This window comes from Meriones unguiculatus, chromosome 7 (assembly GCF_030254825.1).
Source record: "Meriones unguiculatus strain TT.TT164.6M chromosome 7, Bangor_MerUng_6.1, whole genome shotgun sequence".
NCBI classification, from domain to species: domain Eukaryota; kingdom Metazoa; phylum Chordata; class Mammalia; order Rodentia; family Muridae; genus Meriones; species Meriones unguiculatus.
Genome location: NC_083355.1, coordinates 121,224,147 through 121,240,232, shown reverse-complemented (window position 1 = coordinate 121,240,232; position 16,086 = coordinate 121,224,147). Strand labels below are relative to the sequence as shown.

The following is a 16,086-nucleotide window of genomic DNA, read 5'->3' as shown; positions in this document are numbered from 1 at the left end:
CACCTCCGCCGCGCACCTCCGCCGCCATGATGTTCTACCCAAGAGCAGGAGCCAAGCAAACATGGACTGAGTCCCCAAAAATCAGAAGCCCAAATAAACTGTCCCTCTCTTCAGCTCTTATATCAGGTATTTTGTCACAACTATGCAAAAAGTAACAATAGCTAGGTTGTGTGTCCTCCCACGTCTGATGGACAAAGACTGGTTGGCGGCTTAGGACACGGCCCTGTGGAGCACAGACTCCGATGACTGCTGTTGGAGACTTCGGAGTGATGCAACACAGGAAATAATCTTTGTGAAAACAAACACACATTCAGAGTTCCCAGGAAATCATGTTTAAACTAAAACCACAATCCTTTTTTTTAAAGCAACTAAAACTTAACTGCAGAAAAGAAATAATTGGATACTCCTTCCCATGCAACACAAAAGGAGGGGTAGGGTTTTCTTTCCTCTTTGACAAAGCTCTATTGTTTCATTCTGATTTCGCTTTATGGGATTTAAATTAAAGGGAAGCTACTCCGCGGTGAGGCAAAAGTTTGTTTTAAAGTATTAAATAGCTCCTATCCGGTGAACTCCCTTGTAGGCTAGCGCTTGTTCTGAGATGAGATGATTTTTTTAATTGGAAATATTTAAAATCATTAGCATGAAAAAGTAGAATTTAACGACCAAAACGTCTATGACTCCTTCTAAGAGGTATCCCAAAGCTCTTCATGTGACCTATGACACACAGAAAGGAAGCATCATTTTAAAGAGAGCAGGGTTATTCTAGTTTCTCCATGCTGGAGGGAGCTGGCGCCCTGTCCTTAAAGGCCTAGCTGCCATTTTCTGCTCTCTCTCGAAGGGGTTGTACCAACTCCTTTCAAAGTTATTTCATTAATCTCACCACATAATTATAATTGAAGAAAATACAGGGTTTACTTTTTAACCCATTATTATACAATCTTTCACTTCAAAAGCTATTATTTTAAAAGAGAATGTAGCCTTTCAGCAAAAACTAACTTTAGAAAACAGTTTTAGAAGAGGTAGAAGTTTGTCATAGGAGGGACAAATGAGATACTTCGTCCTGTAGGAAATGCCTCAGGAGTTTCTTATGCCCGTTTCTGTAGAATTTTATTAGGCCATCAGTAGATACATCATGGTGGCACTGAGCTCCAGCTCTGGGATGTGTGGGCTATTTTTTCTTTCTTCTTTGTATAAATTAAACAAATTGTGTATGACATAAACTAAAAATAGTTTTATGTCACATCGACAGAGCTGGGATCATTTAAGAGAAGGAAACAAACCTCCGCTAAGAAAATGCCTCCAGGGGCCAAAGAGATGGCTCAGCAGTTAAGAGCACTGACTGCTCTCCCGGCCCCAGAGGACCCAGCTCAATTCCCAGCACCCGCGTGGCAGCTCACAACTGTCTGTCATCAGGCCCCCAGTGATTTGACAGCCTCATAGATATACATGCAGCAAAACATCAATGCACATAAAATAAAAATGAATAAGTCATTAAAGAGAAAGGAAAAAAAAATGCCTTCGTAAAATCAATTGTAGGCAGGCCTGTAGGGCATTTTCTTGATTAGTGACCTGTGGGGAAGGGCCCAGCCCACTGTGGTGGGGCCATCCCTGGGATGGTGGCCTGGGTTCTAAAGGAAAGCAGGCTGAGCAAGCACGGGGAGCAAGCCAGTAAGCAGCACTCCAAGGCACCAGCTCCTGCCTCCAGGATTCTGCCCTGTTTCAGTTCCTATTCTGACTTCTTTCAGTGAAGGGCCATGATATGGAAATGTGAGCCAAATAAAATCTTTCCTCCCCAAGTTGCTTTTTGGTCACAGTGTTTCATTGCAGTAATAGAAACCCTAACTAAGATACAAATGGTTTTATTGATTTATACTTAGGTGACTGAAAAACACAAGGTCAGGCTAGTGAGATGACTCAGTGGCTAAAAAGGTATTAAGTTCAGTCGTGGAAGCTTTGGTTCTTTAAAAACCCAGTTATATCGTGCTTTTGTAAGATAGGGGGCTGCTTTTAGTTTGTCCACAGCCGATAACTGCCCCCTGTGGCTCAGAGAGGGGTGTGGTCTTGCCGGCTCAAGCTGGTGGAACTCTGAGGACTTGGAGAGGTATAAATGCCAGAGCCCAGAGACAGGAAGAAAAGTGTTTTATATTCTGCTTTGGTCTACATTCCTGGGTTGGCCAGGCCTACTCAGCCGGAGGCAGAAGCAGCAGACTCTTGGCAAGTCTTATTTCTTTGCGTCCTTGTACTGTAACCAGGCTAGCATGCAACTTCCTGTGGTGGACGGTCCTCCATCCCAGGGAGCGTGAGCTTCATCAAGGAGCTGCTTGAGCCTGGGGATTTCCTCAGGCAAGTGCATTGTAACTTTAACACATCTTACTAAAGCACTCAGTTTTTATAACCAGTTTTTAATACACCTCATTTCAAATATTAATCTATAGTAAACAAACTTGTTAATTTTAAACTTGTTTTTATTTCTTTCAGGCTTAAATTTGCAACATATACATAAGGCTATACAATTGAGAGATATAAATTGGTCTCTCTCTCCAAGCTTGTCTCTGTAAATAAATTATATTTGTACTTAGGATTATTTACCATTATCTTGTGTATCTTTTATTTAAAGGTTTATTTATTATTTATACAACATTCTTCCTGCACACCAGATCTTACTATAGATGGTTATGAGCTACCATGTGTTTGCTGGGGATTGAACTCAGGACCTTTGGAAAAACAGCAACTGTTCTTAACCTCAGAGCTATCTCTCCAGCCCCAACTTATGTATCCTAATGATCTTTAGCAGTTTAGAAGTCAAGTGGGAGGGAACCAGGGATCCATCTTTGGTTGCACTGTTTCTGATCCCAGCTCTGCAGGCCCCATTTCAAACCAGTCATGATTTGTTGGCAAGAAAGCAGTGTTGTGTGAGGAGGGCACAAGTCAAATCCCTTCATTAGGAGCAGTAAGACCTAGTCCTTTTTAGTTTTAGAATACAGCAGCAGACAAGGAAGCAAACTGGTCCTAAAGGGTAACTCATCTGAGCTGGCCAGACACAGAAGTTGACTGAAGCAAAAAAGATGTCAGTCCAGCTAAGTCACAAAAACAGTGCCTAGAGTGGAAAGAAGAGGGAGGTTTTGGATGGCCCATGGCCCATTAGTCCCCTTTAGAGGTGGCATTTTCACAATTAGCATAAATTTTCAGTCTTGGCTTTTGTAGTGACCTGACAAAGAGATGGTGACAACCCACTGTGGCATTGGATAAAGAAGAGCGGGGTTTTATTAAGGAGCAGAGCTTCCCTTGGTGCTAGCAGGGAAGGATGGAGGAACAGAAGGCATTCTGCTTTTCCTGAGTAAGCAGGGGGCAGGAAGTTGGGGAACTCAAACAGTAGAGACATGATGGTGTTATTTGTCATTTCTGGGTTCTACTTCATTTCTTCTTATCTTCTGAAGATTTGCTAGCTCTTTTTCAGTATGATTGCTCTGGTTTCAGTCCTCAGTGGACCTGTTTGCTGAGGTCCTTGTCTATCAGTTCATCCTCTTCCCTTCCCTCCTTCTACCCTTATAACCACATCTTCTTGTCTTCTAACCTCAAGTCTTGGCTTTTGCCATCATAGAAGTGAATCCATCCTCAGGCAGTTTGTGTATCTTCTCTTCTAACCTCACTGATCCATGAATGCCTAGCTCTTGCTCCTGTGTTCATGTCTGGGTACCTCAAAGCACCTACTGGAAGCTGTTCTGGAGGCTGGGAGTCACAAGTCCACTGTTGCTGCTTTCTCAGCTCATAGTCATCTTACTCACCAGCTATTAATGCATGCAGACGCCATCATCCCCACAGATGCTTGATCTTCCGTCTTATTGCATCTCTCCGGGCTTTTCCTGGACTGCTGCAGCGTTATCTGAGTCCACTCCTTTTGAGTCCACTATGAGATGTGAGAATTTCCTAACACACGGTTTTGAACATGCCTTGGTCTTCACTGACATTCAAGATGAAAATGAATTTGCTTCCCATTGTTTCCGTTTCTGTGGCTCGCCAGCACCCAGCACCACACCTGGAGAGAGTGAGCACCTCCTAGAAGCTTCCTGACTCGACAACACCATCGTTCAGTGAGGGGACGCTGGTTGAAATGACCATATCCAGAGCCCGAGCCACCGACCCCATGTTTGATTCAAGTCACAGCCAGTGTTGTGGAAGTGACATATTTCATTCCTCTGCTGCCGCCAACTAAAACTTAAGCCAACTAAAAGACATAAATGATTAATGACAAAGAACCCATTTTATGACTGTGTGGTTACCAAAGAAATGGTTATTACTGTTGGATCGAGTCCACAGTATCTGCGGAAATTTCAAATAGGAATTGAATGTGAACACTTTGATAGATATAGTAAATATGTTTTTAAGTAGCCTCTCCTGGTACTTTCAAAGAAAAGAGTTTTCTAAGAAGAAGGAAGGAAGGAAGGAAGGAAGGAAGGAAGGAAGGAAGGAAGGAGGAAATCTAGTGTGGAAAAAACCTGTTTTGAAACTGGAAATAAAAACAAAAGAAAACAAAACAAAACAACAGGGCAGGAAAAATGAAGCTGCCTTTCCAGGAAATGTGTTACAGGCTTAAGAAGCACGTCCCTCTGTGTGCTGGCCTCTGCCTGTACTTCCTTACACTGTGATTTAGTCCCCCAGAAGACAAGCTCCCATTGGAAACTCTTTCCTTTCTCTGACTGGGTCCCTGTACTCCTGGCTGGCCTCAACGCCCTAAGAAGCTGAAGAGGACTTTGAATTCCTCCATTTGCGATCCCCCAGGCCCCCACGTCTTCATTCTGGGGTTACAGGTATCAACCAACACATCCAGTTTAGGTGATGGGGGGGGAGGGCATGGCTGAGCTCAGGGATGCCTGTTTGCTAGGCAAGCCCTCTAACTGAACTACACTCCCAGTCCTTAAACTTCTTGTCTCCATTGCTGTGTGGGCCACAGACTTTCAATGCACCAATCTGATCTGATCTTGTAACTATACACGCTGGGAGTTTACAATCCCCTGTTTTCCCCTTTGTGGTGACGGCAGAATCTGGTTGAGCTTCCTGCCTCATGTAAATGTTCACATTTTCACCCCAAATTGTTTTAGAAATCAATCTAAATAATAACCCAAACAAGCCAGAACTTCTTTCAGCTGCATGTTCATTGTGACACAGGGAACTGTACTTTTATTTACTTTCTTTGTCTTGGACTGCTGCAATAAAAGCAGCCATCCATCTTTCAGAGAAAATACCACACAACTGTGGAGGTGCCCCCCCGAGAGAGGGACATGCACGTCCGTCCAGTTTCGTACAGTCTGATTTGGAAGTGACTCCCAGGAGTCAAGAGGCGTTCAAGAAGAAGCCAGGGGAAGCAGTCCAAGCTCAAAGAACGAGGCAGGGAAGCATGAATCATGTTTTTAACATTTTTACCAGGCTTCCCAGTGGGAAGGAGGGGGACGGAGCAGGGCCAGGCTTCCTGGGGGGGGGGACAGGGCAGGGCCAGGCTTAAAGCACAGGTCTTGGGAGCTGGAGCCCAGATATTCTTCAGCCACCAGCGAGTCACAGGCACAGCAGCTTTCCCATCTGCAGTCCACAGCATGCAAAAGCGAGGCCTGGCTTCCATGCCTCTGTGTTCTCTTGATCTCGTGTGCTTTGTCCTTTGTGTCAGCGTGCGCAACGCCATGGGGTTAGCTGAGTCTCTGTCACAAGTCCACCTTACTCGGCTCTGTGGAGCTGGCTCGTAACCGGTGCTCAGTAAAACATGCTGACCATATCTGGATGGCTCAATGATCTGCTCTTTTTCCTAGGCCTCAGTTTCATTTTCAAAACGAAGAAATTAGCTCAGTAGATCCCTGTATTTCCTAATTGTCTGTCCTCTGGTTTTTGCACACAAGATACCCAAGACCTTTTTAAATCACAAAACAAGCAATTCATACAGAAGTTCCATAAATCCAAAAACCCCATGGCTTTGCAGCAGTCGCTTTGAATTCTGACTAACCCCCTAAGGGTAGCTAAGTGCCTATAGTAGAACAGAGAACACCTGGAGCAGAAAGGGGATTCGAACATGCACTCTGCCCTGCACCTGGCCAGGACAAACTGGTGCCACCTGTGTGTCCTAACACTTCATTTTGCCCTTGAAAAATAATAATAAGAGGAGGAAAAACAAAAAGACTGTCAATTGAGAAGACAGGGCAGAAAGAAGACCAGAAACGCTGGAGGAGGCACGCTGCCCGAAGAAAGGGGCTGTGGTCACACTGTGCTCTGGAAACCACAGGGCCTCCCAGGCCCTGCACCCCCACTTCGCTGAGTGAGCACCCACAGAAAGCCTCTTGCCTTTTTACCAGTGATACATTATCGGACTCCTTGAAGATGAGAGTTTTAGCAGAAGCACTCTGAAAACGATTGAGACAAAAATGTCATAATTGCACACTCAGCCTTGTAATTTCAGAAAGCCATGGTGCGGAGAGCTGTGGACACACCATTTCAAATTTGGATTCCTTTTCACTCTCCACAGAGCGCCAGGCTGCTCAGATTGGAGCTGATCGCTGTGTTGGAGTCAGAGCAGTAAATGGCTGAAGGCCATTGTCCAAGTGGGAAAACTGTATTTTTTCCATAATTTAAAAATAATTGAAAGAATGTAGCTCACCAATTTTAAAATAATGAAGTTTTTAAAAAGACAATAGTTAAGTCTAGTCCAATCTTAGAAAATTCCATCCCCAAAGTATTTTTTTTTTCTGAAAATAAAAAAGGAAAAAGAATCGATGATCCAAAACGGTATGTTAGAGTAAAAAACATCGTTTTTAGCTGTTATCTGTCACACTCCCTGAAGGAATTCAGAATACATTTTAAAAGATATCTCTGGTGTCAAAAGTCAAGAGAAATAAAGAAAAAAAAAATACTCTTGTTTAGTCCGAAGGAGCCACCAATAGATTGTGCGGTTGATTGCTCAGGGTGCATGCTGGGAAAAGAGGGGGTGCGCCTCACTAAGCTGAGAGCGCTTTTATTTGCAGGAGTCTCACACCGTGGCGGCTCCTCCCTTACCTCCCTAAAGGGGGTGGGGGGAAGAGCGCAGGAGTGTTTAAAAGAGAATAAATAAACAGGAAATACATACGCGGAGGAAAGGAAGGAAGGAAACATGGTAAACTGAGCAGCGCTGGCACAAGCTGGGCCCCTGCCATTGTCCTCTGCCGGGTGTCAGAGCTTCGCGTTTGGGCAGCCACCACAGGGTGCATGCACATGGTGGCGCAGCCTGCTCTCTGCCACCTGCACCGCTCAGATGGCTGGCAGGTACGTGGCAGTGGACTAAAACGGAACAAAATTACTGGAGATAGAGTTGGCAAGGAGCGTGTGCGGGAGAGGCGAGCAATTGCACACTAGCACAGGTGAACTAGGAGGCAGCTGGCAAGTCCAGCCTTCCGTTTTGTTTCCGTGAAATAAGAAAGGCCAGTCTCCGAGTCAGATGCCAGCAGCTCCTGAGCTCTGAGTGTAAGCAGAGAGGATGGGGAGAGCAAAGGCCTGGTCCTCAGGGCAGCCCTTGAGCACCAGGAAGGGTGTGAGAGGGGCAGTGCAGGAGCCTCCTGCTGTCGGGAGGACAGTGCCCTTTCCCACACACACCCCAGGCAGGGCCTGTGCCGGCCTCGCTCTTCCCACTGATTTTCATAGATTTGCTGGCCATTGCCAGTGCAATGTGGGTGGGAAAATTGACTGGGAGTTAAGGGACTTCCTGGAAAGACCCGAGGGTCCTGTGGCAGGACATTGGATTCCCTGCAGGCATCACAGACCCCAATACACGTGACCACACATCGCACTGTCTCCCCCTGAGCGTGTTTAAGGATGCTAAATGGTTGCTTTTAGAGATTTATACAGGACAAACGCAAAGATGGGTCATTTATACACGTTATCTAAAGCGGTCCCTACTAATAGCATTCTCTCTCGTGTGGATATTTGCACAGGAGTTAGCTCTCTCTGTAGATTCCGAACACCGTCCTACGATTAAAAAGTTTGTCAGTAAAGTGTTAAAGCGTACTATAAGTATGCATATATGTATATGTGTGTACTTATGTAGATATGTCTCCTCTTTTGGGTGGGTCTGCCCAGGGTCATGGACACTCTGCTGTCTACTAAAATTATCCCATTTGAGATACTTTTGTCAATAGTAGTTCTTCAATGTTACCTTCCTAGAGTCGGTGCTCCTGTAGATTATTAACAGATCTCGCTCCATTTTGTCAGATTTGGAACCCCACCTCCAATGATATAATCATAGTTAAATTGCAGCTTATTAAACTGAAAGGACATCCCATTGTATTCCAGCCCTGTCCTCCTGCTGCATGAGCCTAAGGAAACACTTGGTCACATTTGCTCCGGCCTGTCACCTGTAAGGGTATCAGTTTAAGGCTGGATCTGAAAAGTGTGACAAGGAGTCAGAGGAACTAGGTAGGGCCCTGATGTAACTGTCTTATGCTCAAAACCTGTAGACTTGTGCATTTCCTGTTAGGTCAGGCAAATTTCCATATTGTTTCTGGTTCCTTACAGTATCCCAGCTCTGCCCTGTGAGCTCCGGTCCTCAGCAGCTCGTCGTGGATGACATGGATAGCCACATACATCTTGACATTCTGCCATGAGCGTCCTTTGTATGCAGCAGCCTCTCAGGAATGTCCAAAGTCTGGAGCAAATGAAACTGAGACTCTCTTAAAGGACTCTGGTGTACTAATGCCACGGGGGTCAGGTATGCCCAGTGGGGAACAAATTGCAAAGAAACAACACCTTCCCACTAAATGCCTTATCTTCTGCCAGAGCATTAGTGTGCGAGGATAAAAGATGAACTTTGTTTTAAGCTCTCTAGGTCAGATTCTGACTTGTGGGCTCAGGGTGGATCCTTGGCTTCTTCACCTGTGGAAAGAGGAGCAATAAACCTAGTGTCTGAGTCTTTCGAGGCTGCATGTGGCAGGCGGTTAGCCCCCAACACTACCCATTCATAAGAGGTTGGCTGTGTCCCTCTGCTCCAATGTTGCCATTCAGTAGGAAGAGTGGTCACTGCCCACTGCCGAATGAGAGCAGAAGCAGCTGTGTCTGAGAACATGTAATCTACCCTCCAGAGACAGAGGAGGCGGAGACAAGAGGAGGAACCGTGGTTTCTAGTGAAGTCAAGTAACAGTCGTGCGATGTGTTCCGTCCGTGTGGCGCTGTGAGAACGGCACGCGTGAGCAGCTGGGACTTCTGCTTCTCTGCCTCTGCGTTCTCCCTGTTTGTCCCTGCTACCAGGGCAGGAACAGTGCCTTTAAACACTAATTCACCTGCGTGTTGTGGAGCACGCCTCCTACTCGAGGAGGCAGGTGGCTGGGGGTTTGAGGCTAGGCTGGTCTACAAAGCGAGTCCAGGATAACCAAGACTGCACAGAGAAGCCCTGTTTCAAAACACACCAAAAAAAGCCAAACAAATGAATATTTAAAAACAATCTTAAAACTACAAACCTGGCAAAGCTATCCTTTTTGCTCAGGGCTGTGAAAAGGAGAAAGGGGCATCTAATTAAAACCAACACCCACGCCACAGTAGGTTGATTAGAAATGTAAGCAACTGAAGAGCCAGTCTGCCTCTGTCATAGGTTTAAAAGCGCCTGACGGTAGAAATCGACGAGGCCTGCCCCTGTTTGAGATTAAAGCTCTGTTCCTCAAGGCCTGGCTCTGCCCCGCCTGTAACCTTACCTACAGACGGTTCTGCACTGCTTGCTCCAGGGAATGGCAACCGTGTCTTTGCTTCAAACCATCTTGCAATCCTACTTTTGTTTTAAAAGTTTCTTCATTTCCTTATAGTTAGCCTTTTTTGGTCTCTTTTCTTCATGTTATATTGTACACACACACACACACACACACACACACACACACACACATTTGGGTAGATTTCCATTCCAGGAGAGCTCTGTGGTGAATCCCAGATTGACCTGATGAAAGAAAAGCTGAATTTGTATAGTAGAGCCCAAAAGCTTTAAGTGTGAAACTAGGGCTTTTGTAAAGCTAATTATTAATCTAATTCTAATTCTGTCATTGACATTTGTTTTTTGTTTGTTTGATGATAGATAAGTACATAAAATATATTCAATACTAGAACTGTAAAATTTAATATGAATCTTCACAATTTCCACCCCAAATGCTAATTCTCTCTATATGGGAGTTCATTCAGTTACATAGACCTTGGGCCTGGTGATGTTTTATCTTTACTTGCAAGATTTTTTTTTTTTTTAAATAATGAGGTTTATAAAATTTCAACAATGATTTTAAAAATAAGAATTTTCAGACTGTTAATCTGACTTGTGAGGGAGGGAGTGATTGAAAATGGAAAGTAGGAAGGGATTAGAGATGTCCTACGGTGATGGGGTACCAGTGTCGAAGTGAGCCAGAAGGTGGATCAGGGGTGACATTCATGTCTTGTTTTATTGAGATGGTGTCTCCTGTGCCCGGCCCTGACCTCACACTCTGACTCAGCTGAGAATGATCTGCTGACCTTCCTGCATCCACCAGCCCTCCAGTTCTGTGATACCACCTGAGCCTCAGGCGCAGCTCATGCAGGGTTGGGACAGAACCAAGCTGGCTTCGTGGCATGCTAAGCAAGCAATGTGCCAGTTGTTAATCTTGCAATTTTTGGGGAAACCCAATGTCACCATCTTGGGGCAAACTTAAAGCAAGCCTTATGAACTATTAAATACTGACCAAGAGATGCGCTTTCGTCAGGACCATTCCCCACATTCCCCGGCTGGAGTGGCCTTGAGCCTCATGTTGCAGGGCTTATAAGAACAAATTTATAAGGCACTGTGCTTTCCCATGAGGCTTTGTTGTTTTCCGGCATGAGTGTGCGGCATTCCAGGAAGTTGCCTGGTTCCTGGCAGGTAAAGCGCACAGGTTAATTCGTGGGCATTATACTTTGCCCCAGCCATTCTCAAGTATCTTGCCTGTGGAAACTCATCCAAGCTGTATTTCTTCACGACACTTCATGGAAAATATTATAGTATTGTCTCCAGCAAACTAAAATTTCAGATTGTGATTAGATTCTTGTACATCTTCGAAGAGGAATACCAAAGTCTCATGAGTTATGTATTTAGTATAATCTGACCTCTTTTTTTCTCCATAGCCCATGACAAACATAAGGAAAACTTGCATTTGGTATATGATTTGTGTGTATATCAGTTGATGGATGGAATGGGGAAGCTTGAGGGAGAATCTTAATATCACAGCTCTTAGTGCCCAAATACCAGCTTTTAAGTTTAATTTCAGTCTTGAGCTCTGTCATAAATCCACCTGCGGAATTCTCGCCTCATGACTGAGAACTGCAATAAGAAGCAAAGCACCCCTTCACACTCTTCTGACATCTACCTGACTGTGGCAAAAGGTCGACTCTGAGCCACTTGCTAGCTGAGTGCCCTTAACCTCTCTGACTCACTCTCAGAACATCTTCAGAATGGGGCAGAAGGCATTGTCAACTCTATTTGACTCATCTGTTCCTTGCTCAGAGCTAGTTTTGGTTGGGATCAGAGAACCCAACTAGTGGAAAGAACAATCGTGAGCGATGGGGGACAGTAGAGACCCCCTCAAACCTCTCAGCATCCCTCCCAGTAAGCTAGGCTTTCTCATCTGTGTGGAAACTGTATTGCAAGCCCTTAAAAATACTGGGCAGGCTGTGTGTGTGTGTGTGTGTGTGTGTGTGTGTGTGTGTGTGTGTTTATCTTTCTGTCTCTCCTCTCTCTCTGCTCTCTCTCTAATTGCTAAGGCTCCAAACATCATGCTGTTTGGGAAATCATTCACCCATCATCTTCTTTAAGGCAGACATTATGTTTTATCCACTTTTTCTTTTCACATTCTCTCACAAGGTTGCACTTCGACACTGGTAATTGCAGATAGTTGGTTAGCATTTGTTGACTTAAAATTTCCAATCACCTTTAAGATGAAAACTGAAAGAAGAATCAGTTAGGGGCCAAGATAGTGTTTAACAGTTTCTCACTTCCAGGCATAACCAATAAGCCTAGTGGACGTGGACAGGGTTGGCCAACACACTCTTGTTCCCGATGCAACCTAAAATGCAGCCTCAGGCGCGAATTTCAAGTGGCTAATTCTGCTTCCTGATGGCAGGCACTGAAAGGACAAACAAGCCACTTTTCCTGCTCAATGAGCCTTTTCAAGTTTTAGTGTGATGTGGAGAGGTGCATGGTCCACGGCACGTGGAGGCCAGCAGTTACCTCTCATCACCAACTTCTCTGGTGCATTTCAACCCGTCTTGGCTGAGAGCGGGTCCATTATAGGCTTCTCCGGCTCCAGCTTACACGTGTTTCTCAATGACAAGATCCCTGATAAATGGAACAGAGAATGGGGAAATGGACTCAAAATGATTAGCTGGCCATTTGCTTCTTTACCTCAGTTTCTGTCTGACAGAGTTATTAAGAAAGAGCCTGTAAGAAGAGCACGGATGTATTTCTCCGGCCCTGGGCAAATGAGTCACAGCCTCCTGAAGAGCTGGAAACATGCAACTGGCACCCCCATCTGATGTCACCATCTTAAGGAAGAGGACGGCCACGCAGCTCCTGATGGAGTAGAGAACGGAGCCCAGCTCTGAGGTCTGTGCTGACCTTTTGCTGCCCAGTGTTTCTAGGGAAAGCAGGAAAAAGGCAGACATCAACTTCTGAGGACACTATTGTCTAAAGGACTGTTTTGAAGTCCCTGGCTTCCTAAGTCCCCATTCCAGACGGGGGAGATGGGGAAGACATTGGCTATGAATTGGGTAAGACTTGGGATCTGCTTGTAACTGGTAGTGAAAGATGTTGAACATGTTTTGGGTTCAAGGAGAATCTGGAAGAAGCCTTATGTTGTACAAAGGCTGAAGCTCCAGAAAGTTAAGTACCTTCCCCAGCGTCACCCAAGCATTTAGATCCTGTGTCTGATTGATGCCCACATTCCTACTCTGAACTCCAGACCACCCTAGTCATATTAGCAATGTGTCCTCAGGCAAATTACCAGCTTCTCAAAACCACCATTTTCTTCATTGTAGATAGACCCATTGATAGTCTTCCTGGCTTTAGTGTGGGTGACATGACAGCTATCATGCACACGCCTGGCTTTAGTGTGGGTGACGTGACAGCTATCATGCACACGCCTGGCTTTAGTGTGGGTGACGTGACAGCTATCATGCACACGCCTGGCTTTAGTGTGGGTGACATGACAGCCAGCATGCACACGCCTGGCTTTAGTGTGGGTGACATGACAGCCAGCATGCACACGCCTGGTTTTAGTGTGGGTGACATGACAGCTATCATGCACACGCCTGGCTTTAGTGTGGGTGACATGACAGCTATCATGCACACGCCTGGCTTTAGTGTGGGTGACATGACAGCTATCATGCACACGCCTGGCTTTAGTGTGGGTGACATGACAGCCAGCATGCACACGCCTGGTTTTAGTGTGGGTGACATGACAGCTATCATGCACACGCCTGGCTTTAGTGTGGTTGAAATGACAACTAGCATGTACACGCCTGGCTCTGAGGCTGACACACAGGAGAGGCAGTTCTGCTCTCCATCTGGAGCCAGTTTCTGTTCCAGTTTGCACCAGACTTTGTGTCCTGAATACAGTGACTTGTGTAGAAAGGAGGAAGTTGAAGTTCTCACAAAGGTCAATCAGGAAAGGTTGGATGTGGCTGTATGTTCTAGATGATAACTTCAAATTGTCAAACAAATCTTAGCCTGCAGAGACCTTTGTTCCAACCTTGTTCTCTAGGGGTAAAATAAGTGAAAATCAGAGAAAGAATAAATTCTAGTTCACCAGACTAAGTTTCACATGCTGGTAGGGTTTCCAAAACCGTGTGTTCGATATTCAGGTGAAGTATTACCTGCCTTACACAGTAGCTTTGTTTTGAAGTCCCTTTATTGATTCTATTCTGTTTTGTTCTATATAAATTGAAGCAATGAAATCATATCCATTTAATAATTACAAGTAGATATCTGAAATTATTTGACCATTGCTTGAAGTAAGTGCATTCTTTTGTACTGTGGTTCTGAAATTATAGTCTAAGTATAAAGGTGATATAGTTTATAAAAATCCAATTTGCATTCAGTGTTTCAGAAACACATCTATTATCTTTAGCCAAGAACATTCTTTAGAGTTGATGACAGCTGAAGAGGTTGATCTTAAGAGGACAACACTGAACTAAAAACACAAACAAAAAGGTTGACATGCTTGATTCCATTCCCCCCCAAAAGGTGTGGAGGACTGATAGGGAAGACCAAGTGCTTTAAAATAAGATCAGGGTCATTTTAGGTTCACTAGTTGACCCCAGAAAAGATCATCCCACAAACTCCTGGATGGAAAGGTATGTGTTTATGGTTGAAATATGGGCATCTAGCTTTGTTTAAACTTTCTATCTCACAAGACTAGAGAGGACATGATGCCCAACAATAAACCAAAATTTGCCTGTAGGCTGGAAGAGGATGTGGTTTGTCCATATTTATTATTATATCAGCACACTATGGTTTTTGTTTGTTTGTTTTCCCCATAGGTAAAATTTAGTCATTATCAAAAGAGCAAAAATAAGGAGTAAGTTCTAATCTGTGACAGAGAAAAAGGTTCTCAGAGAGCTAGTGGATGAAGATTTGGACAAAACCACACTGAGTACAAGGCTAAGCACTCCAGGACACCGTGGAAGTTAATGATTCTGTCTCTTCTGGTTTTCCTGTGGATAAAACAAGATGGAGAAATCTGCTTAAACCCGTTTGTGATACAGCTCATGGTGACATGCGCTGACTACTTTTCCTAAGATGTGTTATTTCAGAGTCTTCTCTGGGACAGGGGGCAACTACACCATGTATTTGAAAATGAGTTTCCCGTGAAAGATTCTGAGATTCTTTGTAGAAGCTACCAACCATATAGAGGTTCTGGGACAACTCTCTTCTTGGCAGTAGTGCCCTGGGAAAGGGAATGCAGCTCTGTGTTCAGCGGTGCTATTGCTGACATAAAGCATTGCATCAAGCCAGGCCTGATTGTACACACCTGTAATCCCAGCACTCTGGGAGGCAGAGCAGGCAGATCTTTGTGAGTTTGAGGCCAGCCTGGTCTAAAAGCAAGTCCAGGACAGCCAAGGCTATACAGAGAAACCCTGTCTTGAAAAACAAACAAACAAATACCAGCATCGCATCAAGTTACATCTTGCAGTTAGGACTGAATTAAGCTGAGTTGTTCATATGAGGAAATTTGTCTGTATTAAGTCGCTTTTGGTGCTTAAGGGCCATTTGTTGCTCTCGTGAAGGACCCAAACAGAGGCTCACAACCATCTCTAACTCCAGTTCCAGAGGCTCTGACATCCTCTTCTGGCCACTGTGGGCATTGCACACACCCGGTGCACAGATGTCTTGCAGGTAAAACACTCATACACATAACATAAAAATAAACAAATCTTGTTTTTAAGCTCTCTCTTCTTGGGGTGGTAGAGCTATCCCAACCCACAGCTGCTTAAGTAACACCTGTTGTCCATCTTATCCTCGCAATGCTGGGGTGAGAGCAGGATTCAGAGCTTACACCCTTAACATAAAGTTCTGTCTCTTTTCCACGTTGTTCATGGAAATAGTCTCCATTCTCTGGATCACATCAGATGGTGCCATTTCTCTGTCTGCCTTTCCCAAACCTGGCTTCATGGTGCTAGGTAAATGAACCTCTCCAGTGACGCCAGCTCGCAGGCTTTGCTGATCATCAATAATCAGTTAGATTCTCTTCCTACCTGTGTTTGAACTTGGGTCCCAGAGAAGAGCAGTTCCAGACCCAGAGTAAAGACAACAAAGCCACTGGGTTCGGCTCCCCTCAGAGGGCTGCTGGTGTGCAAGGAGACTGAATGGGACATTTCTTCCCCTTTAAATTATAAAAGACGTAATTCACAAGTTATAATTCACAAAATCATCCAGGTGACAACAGGAATGTGCTGCTTACTTATATATGATTGCAAAACAGGTCCAGAACTTTACACTGGGTCTCTGTCTTGGTCCCTATCGAGATAGCCATAAACAAAGGATAGGAGGATGCCTCCCTAGAAGCCCTGGCTCTTTCTCCGTCTCCATAGCGTGGAAGTGTT

At 44.8% G+C, this 16,086-nt stretch overlaps 1 long non-coding RNA gene across 1 annotated transcript; it reads left to right on the top strand.

Annotated features, from left to right (window-relative positions):
• Positions 1-6,994: 6,994 nt before the first annotated feature.
• LOC132655318 (uncharacterized) lies at positions 6,995-14,067 on the top strand. The gene is made up of 2 exons (XR_009593174.1): positions 6,995-7,278; positions 8,524-14,067. It is a non-coding gene; the product is annotated as an uncharacterized LOC132655318 (long non-coding RNA).
• The last annotated feature ends 2,019 nt before the right edge of the window (positions 14,068-16,086 follow it).